The sequence below is a fragment of the Pleurodeles waltl genome, chromosome 4_1, assembly GCF_031143425.1.
Source record: "Pleurodeles waltl isolate 20211129_DDA chromosome 4_1, aPleWal1.hap1.20221129, whole genome shotgun sequence".
Taxonomy (NCBI): domain Eukaryota; kingdom Metazoa; phylum Chordata; class Amphibia; order Caudata; family Salamandridae; genus Pleurodeles; species Pleurodeles waltl.
Window position 1 is genome coordinate 305,615,067 of NC_090442.1, and position 22,713 is coordinate 305,637,779.

Sequence of the window (22,713 nt, forward strand, 5' to 3'; positions counted from 1 at the left end):
GATCCGACAGAAAACAGCGAGTCTCGCATGTTTTCTGTACTTGGTCGCTGCGTTCGAGGAGGGCTAGCCACCGGAAAAGGCATGACGTGTGCATGCCTTCCACTAATGAAAGCAAGCAGATTTTACTAGGCAAGCCCACGAACCAATGAAACACACTGACGTGACGTCGACAGGGCTCCAAGCCCTTCTCTAATAACTAAAGCATCTCGCTGCGATACGCATGCGCGAGCGCATGAAACGCAGGCTCGACCCTAAAGAGCGTTGGAAGCGACAATATACCGATATTATCATACAATGAATACAGTCGCATGATCTAACAGGACCTTTTCTTAGAGAACAATTAATTGAATTAACGAAAGCATAGGGGCCTGATTAGCAAAGGTAAACTCCCACTTATTGTAAGTTTACTCTTTTTTTAGTATACACAAACAACGAGTTAATAGCTTATTACCGCAGAGACTCCGCAGACAGGGCGGAGAACTCCACACATAAAAAGATAACTTAGTCAATCCTCTATTTTATGTGCCGAGTTCTCCAACCCGACTGCGGACTGTCCATAGCCGTAAACTTACCATTAACTAGTAGTTAGTAAATACCATAAAAGAGTACGCTTACACAAGTTTACATTTGTGAATGAGGTCTACTATTTATACTGCTCACAGGAAGAGCAGTGGGGGACAGGTCAGAGTGTTCACCGGGTAATGCTCAGAACTCAGGATTGCAAGATGGGTTTTGAATACCCCCAATCATAGTCCACCATGGATTGTTACAGCAGCTTCTGGCAGGGCACAGGGATTACTTCACCCCTTTCTTCGTTAGTAGCGCTCTGAAAATGCAAGGGGTGACCCTGTTATGCGAGCACCCTTAAAAAGTCTCATTCATGTCTGGCCTGATTGACAGAAGCAGTTGCACCAATCAGAAGGTCTTGACGCAAGATCGCAGCCATACAGACGATTCTGCCTCTACACTATTGCACTTTGCTGAAGGCTACAGGGAGACACTGTACACCATATTGAGAGTTCAGACCACATTCGCCAAGTAATGTCTCTGGTGAGCATACATGTTGGTATGAACCATATACCATTGCCACACAGTGCTGTGTTGTGTCTGCACTCCTCTTTTCAGCAACACAAATGGTCCTCTAAGCTGCACGTGCACAGTACCTCCAAAACCGACACAACCAGGGCCATATAATAGTGAATGAGTGTGTCTTAGTGTTGTTCCCAGTGAAACAGCCATCAGCAGCGTTTGCTTTCAAACTGTGCGAGTCATTCCAAACGAGGGGTGATCTCTTTGAAAAGAAAATATGACTGGGAAGTTGTTAAAGCTGTTCACACTTCGCTTCACCAGTTATAAAATGAATTAAAAACCGAGCAAGGGGTCATTAAGAATGAGGGGTGTTAGAAATGGGGTCTTTGGTTGACAGTCAGATTACCCCCTGTTCAAGCAAGGGCCCTCACTCTAGTCAGGGTAAAAGAGAATCACCCTCAGCTAACCCCTGCTTACCCCCTTGGTAGCTTGGCAGAGCAGTAGGCTTAACTTTAGAGTGCTAGGTGTAAAGTATTTGTACCAACACACACAGTAACTTAATAAAAACACTACAAAATGACACAAGACCAGTTTAGAAAAATAGGAAATATTTATCTAAACAAAACAAGACCAAAATGACAAAATCCGACATACACAAGTCAAGTTATGAATTTTTAAAGATTAAACAAAAAAATAGCACTGAGAAACACTAAATGCTTCAATGAGGTGTTAACACGGCGTCGTGATGGAGTCGTTCCCGACAAGCCGACACCAGTGGTGCCGGACACGGAGTCGCGTAGACTCCCAAGTACAGTACCTTTGGTGAAGAGTGAAAACGAGTCAATGTGCAAAGTCGGGGATCACAGCATCAGTGCGAAACATTGATTCCGCGCACTTCGAGTGATGTCAGTCATGACGTGGTGCGGTGACTTCCACGGAGTCGCGGATTTCAGCGGGGCTGCAGCGGCATCAGGCCTGCGAAGATCGCCGCGTTCCAGCGAATGTCACGGAGTCGGTTGCAGGCGGCGTCCCCGGATTCGGCTGCGGCGTCGGTCCGAAGTCGTCCAAAGTCGATTTTCTTGGATTTCCACCAGCTTTCCTTCTAGGGGCCCAGGGACTGGATAGGGCTCCACTGGTCAGAGCAGGAGTCTCTCCAGAGACTCCAGGTGCTGGCAGAGAGAAGTCTTTGCTGTCCCTGAGACTTCAAACAACAGGAAGCAAGCTCTAAATCAAGCCCTTGGAGATTTCTTCACAAGATGGAAGGCACACAAAGTCCAGTCTTTGCCCTCTTACTGTGGCAGAAGCAGCAACTGCAGGATAGCTCCACAAAGCACAGTCACAGGCAGGGCAGCACTTCTCCTCAGCTCTTCTCCAGGCAGAGGTTCCTCTTGGATTCCAGAAGTGTTCTAAAGTCTGTGGTTTTGGGTTCCCTTCTTATACCCAATTTCTCCTTTGAAGTAGGCCTACTTCAAAGTAAAGTCTCTTTTGAATGTGAAATCCTGCCTTGCCCAGGCCAGGCCCTAGACACTCACCGGGGGGTCAGAGACTGCATTGTGTGGGGACAGGCACAGCCCTTTCAGGTGTAAGTGACCACTCCTCCCCTCCCGCCTAGCACAGATGGCTCATCAGGAAATGCAGACTACACCCCAGCTCCTTTTGTGTCACTATCTAGTGTGAGGTGCAACCAGCCCAACTGTCAAACTGACCCAGACAGGGAATCCACAAACAGGCAGAGTCACAGAAATGGTATAAGCAAGAAAATGCTCACTTTCTAAAAGTGGCATTTTCAAACACACAATCTTAAAATCAACTTTACTAAAAGATGTATTTTTAAATTCTGAGCTCAGAGACCCCAAACTCCACATGTCCATCCGCTCCCAAAGGGAATCTACACTTTAATCAGATTTAAAGGTAGCCCTCATGTTAACCTATGAGAGGGACAGGCCTTGCAACAGTAAAAAACGAATTTAGCAATATTTCACTGTCAGGACATATAAAACAACTTACTATATGTCCTACCTTAACCATACACTGCACCCTGCCCTTGGGGCTACCTAGGGCCTACCTTAGGGGTGCCTTACTTGTAAGAAAAGGGAAGGTTTAGGCCTGGCAAGTGGGTACACTTGCCAAGTCGAATTTACAGAAAACACTGCACACACAGACACTGCAATGGCAGGTCTGAGACATGATTACAGAGCTACTTATGTGGGTGGCACAACCAGTGCTGCAGGCCCACTAGTAGCATTTGATTTACAGGCCCTGGCACCTCTAGTGCACTTTACTAGGGACTTACTAGTAAATCAAATATGCCAATCATGGATAAGCCAATTACATACACATTTTGTAAAGGAGCACTTGCACTTTAGCACTGGTTAGCAGTGGTAAAATGCCCAGAGTAATAAAAACAGGAAAATAAGAGTCCAGCTCACATCAAAAACCTGGGGAACAGAGGCACAAAAGTTAAGGGAGACCCCGCCAAGGATGAAAAGTCTGACACGTGTCCCCCCAGCTGAAAGTGGGGAGCAACTACCCAACCTCATGGGAGTTCTCATCACTAAGGCGGAAGAACCTGGACAGACCATCAGCATTGGCGTGCTCTGTACCAGGACGGTGTTCCACCGTAAAGTCCATCCCCTGTAGGGAAATGGACCACCTCAACAGTTTTGGATTCTCCCCCCTCATCTGCATTAACCATCTGAGGGGCCTGTGGTCAGTCTGAACTCGGAAGTGAGTCCCAAACAAGTAGGGTCTTAGCTTCTTCAGTGCCCAGACCACAGCAAATGCTTCACTTTCTATGGCACTCCACCTACGTTCCCTGGGTAGTAACCTCCTGCTAATGAAGGCTACTAGGCCCTCTTCATTGAGCTGTGAGAGTACTGCTCCAATACCAGGCCATCAGGCATCTGTTTGTCCAACAAACTCCTTGGAGTAGTCAGGTGCCTTCAGCACAGGTGCTGTGCACCTGACAGCTTTCAGGGCCTCAAAAGCGTTGTGGCAAGCCTCTGTCTAGATCACTTTCCTGGGTTGCTTCTTAGAAGTCATCTCAGTGAAGGGGGTAACAATGGTACCATATCCCTTAACAAACCTCCTGTAATATCCTGTGAGACCTAAAAAGGCTCTCACTTCAGTCTGGGTCTTGGGAGGCTCCCAAGCCAGAATTGTATCAATCTTAGGCTGTAGGGGTGCCACCTGGCCACTCCCCACCTGGTGTCCTAAGTACACCACCGAACCCTGCCCTATTTGGCACTTGCTCGCCTTAATAGTGAGGCCTGCGTTCTGCAGGGCCTCTAACACTCTCCAGAGGTGTTGCAGGTGTTCCTCCCATGTGGAACTAAACACAGCAATGTCCAGCACACATCAACAACCTGGGGAACAGAGGCAAAAAAGTTAAGGGGGACCACACCAAGGATGAGAAGTCTAACAAGGGGCCAGATGTATCAAAACATTTTGCATTAGCAAACGGTGCAAATCGCAAGATTCCACCGTTTGTGAATGCAAAATAGCCTATCACAATGCATTAAAGGCATCACAGTCCAATTTTAGTGAATCACAATTTTTAGAGATTCTCTAAAATCGCAACTCCGAATAGAAATGGCAAACAGGGAATGCCTATTTGCGATTTCCTATGTGCATGTATCAAGCATTTCCTAAATGCAAATTGGGCATTTAAGAAATGCAATTACCACCATCTCCAAGTTGCTGGTAATCATGTAATTTAAAATGCATTTTTTAAAGTGACATATAGCGCACAATGCGCTTTACATGTGCACAATTATTTTGGGGGGTGCATTAAAGGGGGCCTTATGCCCTCAGCAACCTTGGTTTTGCATTACATAATTTCTGAAAAAATTAGGGAATGCAAACCCATTCGCACCTATGAGCCTTCAGGCCCACAGGAACGAATGAAGTCTCATTCCCTAGTAGCGATTCCCTAATAGCGATTGCGAATTCTAAGAAATCGCTATTAGGAAATCGCTATTTTGTTACATTCCATTTTACATTACCTAAATAGCGATTACCTAAAATTTGTTATTTGGTAATGCAAAATTGATTATTAAAATATCATGATCTGAGGCATATGAAAAAAAAAACGGAAAATTGTGAGGAAGGTACTAGGCAAGAGAAAACCTGCGCATAAAAAGGGAACGGAAGGGCTGGCAAAGTTTTGTAGGCCCTTCGAAACATGTAGCATAAACATCATGTCTGCACATATTTTGATTCTATAGATCAAATGTGCCACCTGTAACATCTGTGTTATTTTTAGTCCAATATATTTGAAAATCGTGCTGCAACATTCTCCGTTTATTCTCATTTTTTCTCATTTTTTCATGAGGTAGAATCCCTCCAAACGTCTTTTGAAACAACTATGCTTACTCGGCATGAATGTTCTGTGCAATGAAGGAAGCATTTAAAAATTTTAGTCAAGGCTGTATTTGGTACTCAGTCCATCCCTGGGGAGAGGTTTTGGAAGAGGCGGAAGTGGCATAGTTTAACAGACACTTAGTTATGTGAAAATGTGTTAATACGTTGATATCAAAATTATGTTTTACTTACTAATGAAAATGAAAATTAGTCCTCAGAAAAAGGCACGTTTAGAGGTCGTTTATTGTTGTCAAAGATACTGCTAGCGCAGGTGTTTTACTAAGAACTATTATTGAGTATTCATGTATTCTGGGTAATGGATTTGTGTAGCAAATATAATAGCGTAGAAAAATAATGCACGCATTTGAAAATGTGATCACGATGAGTGGCCGCCAATGTTCACGAAGTATATTTACTAAGGGCTTATTAATATGAAATGTTGAGGATATGTTTGACTAATGTAGTAATATTTCACATTAAGGGTTATGCATTATGTCTTAGCTCCATAAACTGTCGGCCTTAACTTAGCAAAGGTCTTGGCCTAGTTGTCAGGCCCATGTCAAGCTGCATTTCTTAACTTTTAATGAAAGGCAGTCCTAGAGAGTCAACTGTGATTTTTCATTGTATTGTGTAATTGTGCTCGTAACTAGAAAGTTTTCTCATGATAACCGAATGCTAGAAGATGCTGTTCTTGCTAAATGTAACATTATGTGTGTAATGTGTGTAAGACTGACTTTCTCAGGAGGAGAACAATGGAGACACTGACTGGAGTAGAAGCTGCAACAATATTGTTACCTGATGAGCCGGATGAAGAAGACATTGCAGGAAAAACCAATCAGCGACATGTGAATGGAGTAATGGTAGAATTCATGGATTTGGAGTTTTAGTTTTATTGGACAAAGTGTGAACATGTCATCCCTTGACCAATAGGGATTTGGGAAGTAGTTTTAGGGAATTTAACTTAACAAGACTGCACCGAGAGAAGACAGCCCATTCTTGCCAATTTTCTGTCTTGACAAGAGACATGCTTAACTTTATTGCTTAAAGACTTTGCGCTTTCTGAACTTTGATGCTGAATACTGATGCTTTGCTGATCGACTGATGTTCTGATGAAGAAGACTATCTTAGCTTGCCGATCCAATTAAAAAGAGGTATTATTGGACCCATGTGTCTGTTATGCCTATTTGCTTTTCTTTCTAGGTACCAGTGATACTGTTTTGATAAAGCCATAGTTAGATGTTTTCCAAATTTGTGTTGCTAAATTGTTTTGCATGAAGCCCAACATGCTGATGCTAATCTGGTGTTAGTTAAGGTTCCTTACTCTGCACATAGGAAATAATGCCTGATGTATTTCTCTGCTGAATCTAAATGTATGTGATATCATTTGCACAATTGTTCTTGTTATTAATTTACACTGTAACCTTAGAATGTGTCGTACTTCAAGCTTTGATTAGATTACGTTTCTTCAGTCGCTTTGGACAACCAGTGTTGTTTCTGTATGTGTATCATTTGATTTTGAGATTAATTTACATGACTTTAGCATTGGTAATATAGGGAAATAAATATTCTAACTGTTACTAAAAGGTGTGGTTATTCATGACTGAAAGGTCATGGTGTGTGACAATTATTGACTTTATTGATTATTAATGCCATTGACTATTGTTGATTATTGATCGGCATGTACAGGAGTTATGGTGGGATCATCTTAATTGCGAGTCCAAAGGTTCATCTACCTATTCGCGTCCCCTTGTAAGTTTACTTATTAAGGTCAGACGCGCTAACAGTGATGGTAGCAGAGGTGATGATTTGTCTCCTTAAAAGCTCATCATAGACATCCGGTACGGAGAAGATAGCAGAGACGAATGGTTTGTCTCCCTAAAAGCCCATTGAAGATGTTCCAAGAGATGGTGGTAGCTTGATGATTTGGTCTTTCGAGAGTTCATTATTACTGAGATTTGGATTTTATTTATTTTCAATGATGCTAATAGGAGAGAAAAAGTTTCCCTGAGTCCCGGCATTCTAGTGACAGTGTGAATGAAGTAGGTTGCGCTTTCACAGCCTATTCAAATTGCAGGTGAATTGTGAGGTTTTAGGGAGTTTGCGTACTCCAAATGAAGTTGTAGAAGAAGTGTGCGTAGTCCGCAGTGTGAGAGTAGGGAAGTCGTCTAGCTTCACATGTGTGTGGCGCTTTGTGCTAAAAAAGTGTCCACGTGTTTGTTGATGTATGGACCGTGCATCGTCTAAAACTCAGAAGTATATTGAAAAGTATTGGTTTTATGTTGTAATCTGTCTGGTTTAGTAGGTTGATCGGGCGGGGTCGACAAGTCAGAGTATGAGTCAAAGTGAGTGGAAGAAAATTTCGACTGAGATCTGGCAAGTCCTATGGGCACCAGGACAGACCCACTGATCAGTTGAGAATAAAATTTGCAGGTCGAATTTTGCTTGCAAATCTGGGGGCTGAGAAAGAAGGAGTAGCTGTTATAGCGAGAGCCGTCAGTGAAAAATCCGTAAAATTTCCGAAGCAATTGTATTCCCTTTCATGTAGTGAACCAGCAGATTTGGTTTTTGGTTTTGATTAGTGCTCGCAATATTGAATTCGTTTTGTGTGAATCGAAGTTTGGGAGGACAAGCCGCAAGACTTTGTCAGCCGCAGTACGTGTGAGTGTGACGTCATTGGAGCCGCACTGGGATAGGTTGGTTAGTGAGAAAGGTCGCGCACGGATTGGCAGCCGTCCATGGGAGGCAATTGGTTGAGAAAGTAGATTAAGGGAATTCTGGGATTAAAAGTCACTTCCTGATTTTATTTTGAATAACAAAAGGTCAAAAAGATTACATTTTTCAAAGCTTTAAAGAGTGCTTTAAGGGGAGATACGTATATTACAACGAGTATAGGCGAGGCTACACTGCCAGAAGGCACACCAGCATACATTGTAATGGAAGAGAAGGGTGTCACGCCATGTCTTTGGCTAAAGCAATGGTGCAAAGTGACAGAGAAAGATGGGAACTTAACATTTCCTAAAAATGGGACGTTCATTTTGAGGGTTTTGGAGCATTTAAGAATGGTGCAATATGAATCGAAGCCCCTTCCGAGACCAGCACAGTTTGAGGCATTAGCAATTTGGGAGCTAGTAGCCAGACAACAACAGCAACAGAAATTTGAGAGCAGGATGAGAAAGGCAGAAAAGACTTTAACAGAGGCTAGATGGGACAGTGATCAAAGTTTGGAGGATGGAGACTTTGCATGGAATTAAGGCCCCTATTTATACTTTTTTAATGCCGCAATCGCGCTGCTTTTTGACGCAAAAACGGCGCAAACTTACTAAATACAATTGTATTTTGCAAGTTTGCGCAGTTTTTGAGTAAAAAAATGACACAGATGCGGTGCTAAAAAAAGTATAAATATGTGCCTAAGTTGTGTCCGGCAATTACGCAGGACAATGAGAAAGAAGGGAGGAAAGCTACTAGAAAGACTAACAGAAGTCCGTCCGAAAGTTGGGAGGCTAGAAAGTCTTCAACAGTGGAGGAAGAATCAGATGATGATGAGTTTATTTTGCAGTTATTGAGAAATCGCCCACCACCATATGCAGCACTGAAAGTGGTCCAAGTACCAGCGCTGATCCCACAGCTCTGACACAGGTTAATGGGACAGTGAGCCTGATGCAAGTTAATGCTAGCATGAAACAGAATGTGATGCAGAGTGGTGTTAATGTACCTACTACTCCTGTAGTACAAAGCCAGGTGTAACCGCCACAGGTTCAGAGAATTTACCCTGATGTGCCTGTTATGGAAACAACTTCGATCTTAATGGTGCCTATGGAACAGGTCTACCCGAGACCGATGTTGGTTCATACTGAGCCAACTCCACTTTTAATGCCCCAAGTGCAGCCGCAGGTCATGCCAAGATTCACTCCAGTAACAGGGACACAGTCAGATTTGTCTTCAGTGATGAATCAGAACATGGGAGTTACTCTCCCACTAAGCGTGAGTGCCAGACCAACCCCAGATGCTATATCTTTACCTATTACTGTTGGTCCAGCCGTACCCCTATATGCACAGAAGAAACCTACTGTAGGTGAACAGGGTACAATGTCACAGAAGGTAACGAGGGGAGGACATAATGAAAATGCTTGAGTAGTCTCTCCTGTGGGATAGACTTTTGACGGATCAAGATCATTGTTAGACCTCAGTACATTTGTAGCACTTCCAGATACTATGGTAGGGTCAAACGTTAGCCAGAGTTTGAAATTGTTGACACCGCAGACCCCAAATGTAGTTGCACAGCAGGTGCCACCAGTCCAAGCCAGTAACATTTTGTTACAAGGATTGACAGCTCAGCAGTTGGCTGAATGGTTAGACAAACTGAATACCATGCAGAGTGCTCCTAAGGGAGAGGAGCATTTGAATTAAGCTAGACTAACCATGGAAGCGGGTGAACTCATTGAGGGAAATATGGGCATGAACAGGTTAGAATCCTACACAGAAGCAGAGTTGAGATATTTGTGCCCGAAGATTACAAGGTAAGTGAGAAATGTGCATCAGAAACTAGCAGACATGCCACAGAAGTACGGCATAGAAATAGAGAAGACGAAACATTTGAAAAGGAGTTATAGATTAGATTTTGAGACTAAAGATTTTGAACACATGAGATTTGCCGGAATGAAGGCACACCTTAAGGACTTGCTACAAAGTGCCCAGACTTGGGAAGCATTAGATAAATGGGAAGGCAAACAGGTGAAGAAAAGAGACAAAACAAAAAGGGATTCTGTGGAGCTGACTGCAAATGTGCAGCAGGATAAAGATCCAGTGAAGATTTTACCAATGAGAGAGGTTCCAGGAGGGAATTTGATTAATGTCCCTTGGAGCACAAGTGACATTCTATCATTTACAAATGATTATCCAAAATTGAGAGAGAAGCTAGTAGAGTGGTATCAGCAGATAGACAGGTTTGTGAAACTTGCGAAGTGCCTATGGAAGGACTTGAACACATTACTAGAGATAGTGGTTCCAGCTGATCTGTGGATAAAATGTAAAAGGAGTGTAGATTGCCCATCAAGCAAACCAGAGAGAGACAAGCATTCAGGTGCATCGTCTCCTGAGGAAATGAAATATTACTATAAGGTGATTAAGTTTTTGAAAACTGGAATTTTGCCCAAGAATATTGATTGGCAGAGGATTGACATGACAGCTCAGGAAGCAAAGGAGTCGATACATGCTTATTATGAGAGATTGTTACAAGCGTTCAAGCATTACAGTGGTACAGAAACAATTGAGGCAAAAGACATGATTCATTTTGTGTTCAGATTTGTGGAAGGTTTGAGACCTGAAATTAGCCAGATGATTAAGACTCATTTGATTTGCTGGCAAGAAAAGCCGATTGATGAGGTGTTGCAGTATGCAAAGTACTGTAGTGATGAGATTAAGTTGAAGCAGAGAAAGCTGAAAGAGAAGGCAATGGTGATGCAGATTAAAGCTGCTCAGATAGGCATGCTAGGGAATTTTCCACAACAGTTACCACAGCAGCAGGGAAATATGATGTTTCAGCCCCAGGTGAGAGGTAGAGGTCAGCGAGGTAATATGAGTTGTGGTCCAGGCTTGGGTACTGTAGGGGTTCAGAATGATGTGCGGTGAATGAAGAAATTATTGCTGTGTCACGTTTGCGGAGCCGTTGGACATTGGAAACAGGAGTGTCCAATTATAGTGCAGGAAGGTGTTGTTCAGCAGAGTAATGGTATCAATTCGTTCCAGAACATGAGAGGACCGAGAGTGAAAGGTCCTAATCCAAATTTTCAAAATTATGTGAATCAAGTGCAGAACTTTCAACCCATGCAGCAGGTGCCAATGCCACGTGTACAAATGACACAGTTGCATCCAATGCAGCTGCAGGTTCCCTTGGTACCTAGACAGCAAATTCAAATACCTCAAGCCCCAATGGTACAACAACTGATGATGCTTTCCTAACAGGTCACAGATCAGAGGCTTAACTAAATTAATAACACAGTACACCAATTCCCATTACACAGTGAGAATGAAATAAACTATGATTGAATGAGTGACAGTTCAGATGAGGAGCCATGTGTGCTTGCAACCTCCTTAGAAGTAGATCAGAGAGGTCCCTATGTGAAGGGAAAGGTTATGGGTCGCAGAGTTTCATTCTTGGTTGACACTGGAGCTACACGCTCTACAGTTAGAAGTGCAGAAGTTCCAATCTTGCCCCTTTCAGGGAGAACAGTTCAGACTGTAGGCGTAGCAAATCAGTATTTGACTAACCCGATTACAGAACCAGTTGAGGTTAAAATTGGTAACTTTCAGGGATTGCACAAATTTTTAGTCTGCGATTCAAGTCCAGTATTCCTACTGGGAAGAGACTTGCTGTGTAAGAACAAATGTTCGATTACGTGTTCAAATGATGGAATTGAGATTCAGACGAATAGCGATGAAGAAGATGACCAAGCCCCAGAGAGAGAAGGTGAAACTACAAATGAGGAGTACCCTCTGATTTAATTTTTCCCAATGTTCACAGTAAAGGAGCTTCATCCTGATTTGCAGGGAACGGTTAAGGAGAAAGTGTGGGATTTGAAAGGAAAAGAAATAGGTCTGATAAGTGGAGTTGAGCCAGTTAAAGTTACTGTAAAGCCGAATGCAGTTTTTCCTCAACTTCTGCAGTACCGCATGCTGCAAGATGTCCTTACAAAGGTCTCCCACATAATTGCAGACTTTGTGAAACAAGGTGTTTTGAATGAAGGATTGAGCAGCCCATGTAATTCACTGATAATGGGTTTCAAAAGCCCTGTAGGAAGGTTCAAATTGTCAAAGATTTGAGAAAAATAAATGAAACTGTGGTCAAATGTTGTCCTGAGGTGCCAAATCTAGCTGTGATATTGTTTCAGATTCCATGTGATGCTGAGTGGTTCACTGTCATGGATTTGTCACAAGCCTTTTTTTCTGTGCCTCTTCATGAGGACAGTCAATTTCTTTTTTGTTTCAAGTTTTTGGACCGAGTTTACTGCTGGTGCAGAATTCCTCAAAGGTTTTCAGAGTCACCTTCCATCTTCAATCAGATCTTGAAGAAAAATTTGGAGTAATTGGAGTTATCTTCACAATCGACTTTGGTACAGTACATTGATGATTTACTGATTGCGTCCAAAAGAAGGGACGAGTGCAAGTATGATACGATTGACTTACTGAACAATTTGGGAAAGAATGGTCTTAAAGTGTCTCCGCTTAAATTGCAATACTGTCAAAAAGTAGTGAAATACGTGGGTCACCAGATTGGGAAAGAATCAAGAAAGATATCCAGAGAAAGGATTACAGCCATATTGCAGATAAATCCCCCGACCACACAGAGAGATGTCAGAATCTTTTTTGGGATGGTAGGCTACTGTCGCCAATGCATTCCAAATATTTCAGTCATTTTGAGACCATTGCAGAAGCTGACTCATAAGGGAGTCACTGATCCCATAGTATTAGACCAGGCTGGATTGAAAGCGTTCACTGAATTGAGAGAGAGTCTGTGCAAGGCTCCAGCTTTGGGTATCCCTGACTACACAAAACCTTTCACATTGTTTTATCATGAGCGTGATGTATGTTCTTTGTCTGTCTTGACTCAAGTCCATGGAGGTGTAAACTGCCTAGTAGCATATTTTTCAGCTACTTTGGACCCAGTTACAGCAGCCTTACCAGGTTGTTTGTGCGAAGTTGCAGCAGTTGGTCAAAGCCTTACACAGTGTGAAGGCATTGTGATGGGACGCCCTCCTACTATAATGGTCCCTCACTCTATTGAGATTCTACTTACAAGGACGAAAATCCAATATTTGACTGGTGCGAGGTTGACCAGATATGAAACAAGCATTCTATGGTCACCAAATGTGTCATTGAAAAGATGTACAGTGCTGAACCCGGCAACCATATTTCCCAATGAACACGTTTAAATTGAAAAGATGGAAGATGTTGGGCATGATTGTCTTGTAGTAACTGACTTGTGCCCAAAACCGAGACCTGACATTAGAGATACCTGATTGGAAGAGAATGACCAAATTATCTTTGTTGATGGTTCTTGTCTGAGAGACAATGCAGGGACACTAAGAGCAGGAAATGCTGTGTGCACAATTACTGGTATTTTGGAAGCTTCCTGGCTTCAAGGAGAGTATTCTGCCCAAGTAGTTGAACTGGTAGCCCATACTAGAGCATGCCATGTTTCTGCTCAGCTGAAAGGTACAATCTATACAGATAGCCAGTATGGATTTGGAATAGTCCATGATTTTGGCCGGTTGTGGTCACAGAGAGGTTTCATGACCTCTTCTGGTTCACCTGTGAGAAATGTGAAAGGATTACATGCTATTCAAATGCCTGAAAAGATTGCCCTGGTGAAATGCAGTGCACATCTGAAGTCGCAGGACTTTGTATCATTGGGAAATGGATATGTGGATCAAGTCGCCACGTTTTACGCATTGACCTGTATATCGTTCAAAGATAAGTGGGAAATGTTACCTGAAGAGGATGAAACATGTCCAAGTTTTGCATTAAAAGTAATTGACACCTTGGAGGAATTGAAAATGTTGCAGAATAATGTTGACAGGGAGGAAAAACGTTCATGGAGTAAAATGAAATGTGTGTAAAGTCAAGATGGATTGTCGGTTTCAGAAGAAGGTCGATTGGTTTTGCCAAATAGTCTGTTGTCTCAAATGGCTAGGTATTATCACGGTCAAGCACATGTTGGAGGGCTTTTGCAGAAGCAGAGATCTTGAGAGACAAACAGAGCAATTGCCCCACCCAGAGGGGAAAGGAGTTGAGGTGGATCAAAGTCACTGTGATCTGACTCCTCCTGAACCTGTTGCAGGTCCGTCAAGAGAAAACACCGCAGAACAAGGGGAAGTTTCAAGTTCGACTCTGAAGAGAACACTGATGAAAGGTCCATTGAAAGGAGGTAAGTGGCCAGAGTCACAAGGAAAGGCAAAGGAAATGGTTGTTGAGACAACAATCGAGGAGGAGGTAAATACAACAAGGAGAGAAGATCTAAGTGAAGGAGAATTTAATCAAAAGTTCAAAAGTTCAAAAGATCTAAAGTTGAAAAGAAAGAGAATAGCAAGTCGAAGATACGCAGGTCCTGAATGGGCGTATGCAACTACAAGTGAGTGGCAGCAAGAATTTTTGTCTTTTTGCTTTGATAGAGTCATTCCGGGTCAGTATTTTGGCACTTGAAGGAAGCTGATGAACTGAACTGTTGAAACAATCTGAGAGAAAATGTTTGAGATAGAGACTGTTGAAAGTAAACGGAAAAGCCTGATTTGACTTTTGAAACCTGATTTTGACAAGCTGCTTACCGATTTTGACAAGGGATACTGGAAGTGAGACTGAAAGCTGTAAATAACTGCTGAAAGAAGAATTGTTTGTTTTTGATTTTTGCTGCAGTTTTTCTAAATTTTCTTCTGCTTTCTGATTCTTTACAGATCATGAGTAACATTAGCCAGCAAGGTAGAAATACTAGGCACTGTAAATGTATGAGTATTGGTTTGGCGATTGTGTGTGGGATATTGTTTATGGTGTTGCTTGTGGGTATGTCTGTTCTTGATAAGGGTGAAGCCAACCATACTTCTGCTTTTGAAACAACTACTGCACTAACCGCAATAGAGATGTTTAGGTTAGATGAGAAGTATTTGCATGAGGGTACTAATGCACAAGGAGAACTTTCTTCTAATGTCTTCTATCGCTTGTTGAGTGAATATGTTGTGACGAGGGATGCAAGGAATTATTACGTGTGTATGCAGATTCCTTCATCAGTTGAGGAAGGAGTTACGTACCACAGTCTGCCACTAACAAATGGAATAAGGTGTAATCTGCTACTAACAAGATTTTATAACCAGGAGTACATCCAGTACTTTTACTCGAATTACTATGTGGTGTTTTTGTTTGTCCCCATAACTAGTTTTTTTTTAGTAGAGTAGCTAAGGATAATGACATAGTAATAGTTAGAGGTTTTTTTAAGCCTATATTGACGTTTGGCACAGCTTATGCACACTGCAATAATTTAACATGCTTCCTACACCTTTAGAGAAAAGCTTCTTAGATCACACAGATGACAGGAGAAAGGCATTAAAGGAGAAGTTAGGAAAAGGCTTAGAGAAAAGGACTTACAGGAATGATTATGCTTATAGTGCAATTAAAACGCAAGGGAAATTAGCTCTAGATGCACAACACTTAGGGAAACTTTGCATGTATAGGCCTGGATCACGCACTGACACTTGAATTGAATTTAAACATGTGCTTTTATTTCAGAGTAAATGGACGTTTATGTAGAGTGGACAGGACCCAGCTATTCCTGGGATTTATTACATCTGTGGTCCTAATGCCTATTACCGTCTTCCAAGAGGATGGTATGGGCCATGTTACTAGGGGATAGTTTTCCCAAAGATTTATCAAATGAATGATTTGAAGAAGTTTCTGAAAGTGACTGAATTACATTACATGAGACAGAGGAGGGAGTCTCCTTGTGGTAGGAGGGAGTCTCCTTGTGGTATAGTGGGAGATACATTTAGAGCAATGATTCCTTCAGTAGGAATTGTTCTGAATTCAATACAGATTCAAAAGTTGTCTACTACTGTGGTTAACATGCTGACAAATTTTTCAGGGGCCATACTCCTGAAAGATGCTGAATTAGCTGCTGAAAGAGCTACGACTCTTCAGAATCGTCTTGCTTTAGACATTCTCCTAGTGATGGATGGCGGAGTTTGTAGAATGATTAATTCTAGGCATTGTTGCCCGTACATTCCTAATATTAGTAAAGAAATTAGAAACTTAATTACTAATCTGACTAATGAAAGTGCTGATTTGGAAGAATTGAAAGAACCAGGTGTTTGGGAAAAGGTTGGCAATGGCTTTGCTTGTGTGGGAAATTGTGTCAGCAACATTTGGAATGGGGTTCTATTGAAAATCTTGCAGGAGATATTAATTATTGTGGTCTGCCTAATTGTAATATGGAGACTGTGTAAATTGTGCAAAAAGATTAAATTGAAGAAGCCAAAAAATGATCAGAAGAGAGAAGAAAGAATAAGGGAAAAATTATTCAGGGAAAATTCGAAAAGGGAACAAAGGTAGGAAAAGATTGAATTGACAGAATTTTAGCTGCTGCAAAAATTTGTGGGTGATAATATGATGACACATTTAGTCATCAGAGGAGGGATTGCTAGCACAGGTGTTTTAATAAAAATTATTAATGAGTATTCATTTATTCTGGATAATGGATTTGTGTAGAAATAATAACGTAGAAAAATAATGCACGCATTTGAAAATGTGATCACGATGAGTGGCCCCCAATGTTCACGAAGTATATTTACTAAGGGCTTATTAATATGAAATGTTGAGCATGTGGTTGACTAATGTAGTAATATGTCACATTAAGGGTTATGCATTATGTATTAGGTCTATAAATTGTAGGCCTTAACTTAGCAAAGGTTGCCAGGCCTCATGTCAAGCTGCATGTCTTAACATTTAATAAATGGCTGTCCTAGAGAGTCAACTGTGAATTTCCATTGTATTGTGTAAATGTGCTCGTAGCTAGAAAGTTTTCTCATGAGAACCGAATGCTAGAAGACGCTGTTCTTGCTAACTGTAACATTATGTGTGTAATGTGTATAAGACTGACTTTTTCAGGAGGAGAACAATGGAGACACTGACTGGAGTAGAAGCTGCAACAATATTGTTACCTGATGAGCAAGATTATGAGAACATTGCAGGAAAAACCAATCAGCGACATGTTAATGGAGTAGTAGTAGAATTCATAGATTTAGAGTTTTCGTTTTATTGGACAAAGTGTGAACAAACAATCCCCTGACCAATAGGGAATTGGGACTTTGTTTTAGGGAATTTAACTTAAAAAGACTGCACTGAGAGAAGACAGCCCATTCTTGCCCATTTTCCACCTTGACAAGAGACGTGCTTAACTTTATTGCTTAAAGACTTTGCGTTTTCTGAACTTTGATGCTGAATCCTGATACCTTGCTGATTGACTGATGTTCTGATGACGAAGACTATTTTAGCTTGCCGATCCAATTGAGGAGAGGTAATATTGTACCCACGTGTCTGTTATGCCTATTTGCTTTTCTTTCTAGGTACCAGCCGCACTGTTTTGATAGAGCCATAATTAAACGTTTTCCAAATTTGTGTTACTAAATTGTTTTGCATGAAGCTCAACATGCTGATGCTAATCTGTTGTTAGTTAAGGCTCCTTACTCTGCAAATAGGGAATAATGCTTGATGAATTTCTCTGCTGAATCTAATTGTATGTGATATCATTTGCATAATTGCTCTTATTATTAATTTGCGCCGTAACCTTAGAATGTGTCGTAGTTCAAGCTTTAATTAGATTATGTTTCTTCCATCGCTTTGGACAGCCAGTGTTGTTTCTGTATGTGTATCATTTGATTTTGAGATTAATTTACATGCCTTTAGCATTGTTGATATAGGGAAATAATATTCTAACTGTTACTAAGAGGTGTGGTTATTCATGACTGAAATGTCATGGTGTGTGACAATTACTGACTCTATTTGTTATTAATGTCATTGATTATTGTTGATTAGTGATCTGCATGTGCAGGAGTTATGGTGGGATCATCTTAATTGCGAGTCCAAAGGTTCAGCAACCTATTCGCATCCCCTTGTAAGTTTACTTATTAAGGTCAGACGCACTAACAATACCGCTTGGCTGGGGCAGCTAGTACATATGAGATACAGATTGATAGGAAAGGAAAAAAGGGCCTAATTACAGGTAGATTGTCGTGCCATTTACACAAATCGATAGTGGGTGGGTCAGTAGCATAACTTATTGTTTGGGTGTAAAAAAACTCTCTTCAGATCAGTCCTCTCTCTGAAGTTAACCACAGAATTCACAACAGTTGGCCTTCGCCCAATATCCTACCATCCTTCTCTCCAGTAACCATATCCCACAGACTCTCACAACTGAATGTACAAGTACTGTATTCAAAATGTTGGCCACTCTAAGCTCATAGACTGGTTATTCTGCTATCCCACAATAAGGTACATCCCCCATGATTTCTGCTCTGCAGCAAACCATTCTACATTTCCATTGTCAGTTCTCCAGTGTCAAGAGCTTGGGCTGACTATGCTTCATCCTACTCTCATTGAGTAGCCTTCCTGCTATACAAATTAGAATGTTAATGCCTTTTGCTGCTTTTCCTTGATGGAATGTCCTGTATGGTCTTCATAAGAATGACTGAGTACCCCTTATAAACCTAATGACATGCCGTGCGTTTTGTCTGTCTCAGGTCAGTTGCTTTATTATTTCATGCATCTGTGTATGTTTTTTTGGGATAGCTATCTATCCTTCAAGTTTATGCTGATTGTTACTTTGCTCCTCCTTGGCCTCCTTCTTGCCAAACGTCTGAAGGATTTGCTTACTCAGTCCTTATTTGTTGGGTACGGTTGCCTTGTGAATAAGCCTTGGTTATTTTCTCTTGCTTGTTGTTTAATGTGGCGCCTTCCACATTTTCTGTAGCAGTTTCCCCAATATCCTCTCTTTTGTTCTTGCAGCTGAGATTATTTTATGAGAGATGTTTACTCTGTGGGAGAAATGTACTCTGAATTTGTTGCCCTATAAATGACAACATTTTTTGGCAAGTTGATATTTTGTTTGAAGATGATGGGATTTATGTGAGGAACTCAGTGTTTGAGGATGGTTATTAATAGAGGTAAGTAAGCACCTACCAATAGCAGTAATGCCCCCAGACAGTGCTAGGCTCAGGCAAGGCCTCAAACATTAGTTCCTGGCTCAACCCCTGGTAGCTTGGCAATGAGCAGGCTGGCTTAACTGAAGAGATAGGTATGCAAAGCATTTAAATACACCAATACAATAAATAAGTATGTAAAGCATTTAAATACACCAGTACAGTGAATAATTAAGAAACAACACAAACTAAAAATCCCACACCAATTTATAAGAATAGGAATTATTTTTATGTTGAAAATGTCAAGAAAAAGACCAAAATCCAACATTGGGAACCAGAGATATGAATTTTTAAAGATAAAAAGTAAAGCTAGTGCTTAGAAGCAAATAGCGCTCAAAGGGAAGATTGCACTGGACCGGGACACAGTCAAGAGTTCCAGCTGTCTGCAATGTAACATTTTACACTCACTTCCATAAGTATTTATTGATGCAGGAAAGTGATCCACAACCCCAATCCAAGGTTCCAGAATCTCTGAGTGGTTCCTTGGGACGTTGGGACTACAATTCCCACAATGCATCTGGCCAACGCCTTAAATGTCAAGCTGGGCTCTTCTAGCAGGAGCTGATGCAGGTAACTCTTGGTAGCTCCTTTATACCTGTCAATTACAGGGAGTCCACTCCTGGGTCCTTTTCGAAGCAAGAGAAAGTCGATAGGGCTGTTGTTCCAGTGTGCAACTGGAGCAGTACTTCAAAGTGCAGTCCTTCAGGATGCAGACCAGGGCTCCGGCAGGGCAGTGCTTCCTCTTCTTCTTTCCAGGCAGAGACCTTTGGGCATCCGCAACATCAATCCAAGGGTCTAGAAGCTCTGATATAGTCCTTGAAAGTTTTGGACTATGTTTACCAGAATGCACCTAGCCAATTCCTTCAAAGGCCACTGAAGGCTGTCCAGCTCGGGTCTTCTTGATGGAGATGGTGCAGGTGAAGCTCTGTTAACCTCTTACTTTCAGGGAGTCCACTCCTGGGTCATTTTTTAAGCAAGGCAAAGTCGTTAGGGCTGTTGTTCCAGTGTGCTACAGGAGCAGTACTTCAGAGTGCAGACCAGGGTTCCAGCAGGGCAATCCTTCTGCTTCTTGTGATTTCTGGCAGGAGATCTGAATTCCAATGCAGATCAGCCACTTTTATTCAATCATCTTGGGGGACAGCCAGTGGGCATCTTTGTCCAATGGTCTACAGGATGCCACTCAGAAGCATGCCAACTTCCTCCTAAGTGTGGCATCTTCTTGTCCCATAGAGCATTGCACTTTAACATACTAAGATGGATGATTTTCCTCCAGGAGAGCAAGACCTGGCTAAACCAACCCACTAGTGTAGCTCATTTCCATTAACGCTCTCTCTGGACATCTGCAATTTCCTTTCCTAAGCCCACTATCTATCTGTGAGCTACAGGATGAGGGGGCAGGTCTGACTGCATTCCTTCCTGACTGGCTTCCTTTTGAAACCTCAGCTTTATTTATCCAGCTCCCATCCTGGCCTGGCCTCAGCATCTGCCAACCTCCCCCATCACATAGCCTCTGCTCAGGGCAGGCCACTTATCACCTCATTAAAGTAGCCTTAATACTCCTGTTAGGGCTGACTAATCAGGAGAGACCACTAACAGACTGGAATATGGCTTACAGAAAATAAAGACGTATTACTTCTTTTCTGTACTAGTTATGATAAATCCAACAAAGGCAAGTTGTTGGATTTATCATTACCATTCATCTGAGTCCTTCAATGACAGATTTAGCTCCCTTCTAGCCATGCATAGGCTTATGGAAAATATTCCCATTTTATCCTAGGGAGCTAAGTATCTACAGTGGGGGAAATGAAAGGTACAGTTTTTCCCTCACCAGGGCACATAAAAAGTCCTTTATAATATCTCTGCTTATAGTCACACGTAACTTCACCCATGGGGCATCTATGGGAGACCCTGGAGGTGACATATGTAAAAATAAGATAGTTTATCAATTGGGAAGTATTTTAAATTCCAAGGTCGAATTTGCACATATTTTACTTTTTTAAAGACAGTCTTTAAAATGACAGCAGGCACCACAGAAGTGCACACTCCAGTGCAGGAAATCTACTGGGCCTCTACACTTTTCTGCCCTATTATATACTAGGTACCTATAGGTAGTTAAAACCCCCCTTGCCCTAATCTACTAAGCACTTACAGGGTCTGTCATTGCCAATTGGAATTATAACACTGTACCATTTGATCATATACCTTTTATGGATGTCAGCCGTAATCAGTGTTGTGGAATTTAACAAAATATCTACTTGTCCATGTAGCCGGTTGCTTCATAAATCTACATGTCCTGTAAAAAAATCTACTTGTCCCTTCGGTGCCATGTAATGCAGCAACATATTATGGCACCAATCCCATTATGTAAGAGCGATGATAATAGCCTCTCTGATTATGCCAGGGCTAATATTATAGTAGGGCTTGAATAGTAGCAATTGCAAGGCCTATTATAGCAATTTGCATATTTTGCAACCTTTCGGCAAATATACATACTAAGGATGGAGGAAGCACTAAGCAATACTTCCAGGGCTGGAATGCCTTTGAGTCTGTGCAAATCTACTAACTTGCATGTTTTAAGAATTTTCACCAGCTCTTCTCTAATATTTGCCCTTACTGAGAAAGGCTGGCAAAAGTAGAAGTTCTTCCAGAGTTGAGATAAAAGTGGTTGGAGGGAAAGTGTGCTTGTAAACGCTCAGTAGATTTTCACATGAGCAAACCTACACATGCATATTTGCTGGTGCTAAAATACAGTTCACAAATAGTTTTAAGCAGTATTAATTCCTGGTCTACCTATGTAAATTCTTGTGAATATATGAAAGCCACAACAACATATACCATGGGTGCAATTTTGTGAATTTAGGAATTGGGCCCCTAATGAGGTCAACCTTTAACCAAGACATTTTGTTTTTAAACCGTGACATACGCCACGGGTGCCCTTTTGTAACGGTCTTTAAAAATCGGGCCCCTATTGAGGTCAACCGTTAACCAGAACATTTTTTTAAATTAAAGACATACACCAAGGGTGCACTTTTGTGACTTTCTTTAAATACTGGGCCCCTAATTGAGTCAACCGTTAACCAAGACATTTTGTTTTTATCAGAATTATTTTTCTCTCTCGCTCTATCCATCTACCAGCTGACATTACTGTGAGTGACAGCATTCGTCTCTTCCACAAAGAGCATATTGATACACAAAGTAGTTTTTTTCAGTGCCAGGGCTACTGTGGCAATGTGTGATTTTTAAGACCAACAGTTTTTTTTCCGCTTTTTGCCAATGTTTGTTACAATGGCAAGGGCCTAGCAGCTCCAAAAACAATAAAGTGTTACAAAAGTCATATCAAAATAAAACACGCATTGACAAAACCAAAAGACTGACCATCAATGTCGGATCGGTTGGCTCTGCCAATGCTCGTTTGTTTTCATGTTTCCAATAATCATGTTGAAAATGGTTACACTGATTTTCCATTAGGAATATTGTTTTAAAATACTAGCGTGTATCAACACATTTTGGTAAATTATTTAAATAAATAGTACCTAAAACGTTACAGTAAGTCAGCAAAACCTTTTGTTTTCTACTTGCATTCTTT

General features: G+C 41.6%; 1 protein-coding gene across 4 annotated transcripts in view; it reads right to left on the reverse strand.

Annotated features, from left to right (window-relative positions):
- CRACR2A (calcium release activated channel regulator 2A) overlaps positions 1-22,713 on the reverse strand; it is a 953,477-nt gene that overhangs the window by 104,636 nt on the left and 826,128 nt on the right. The gene's annotated exons all lie outside the window — the stretch shown is intronic.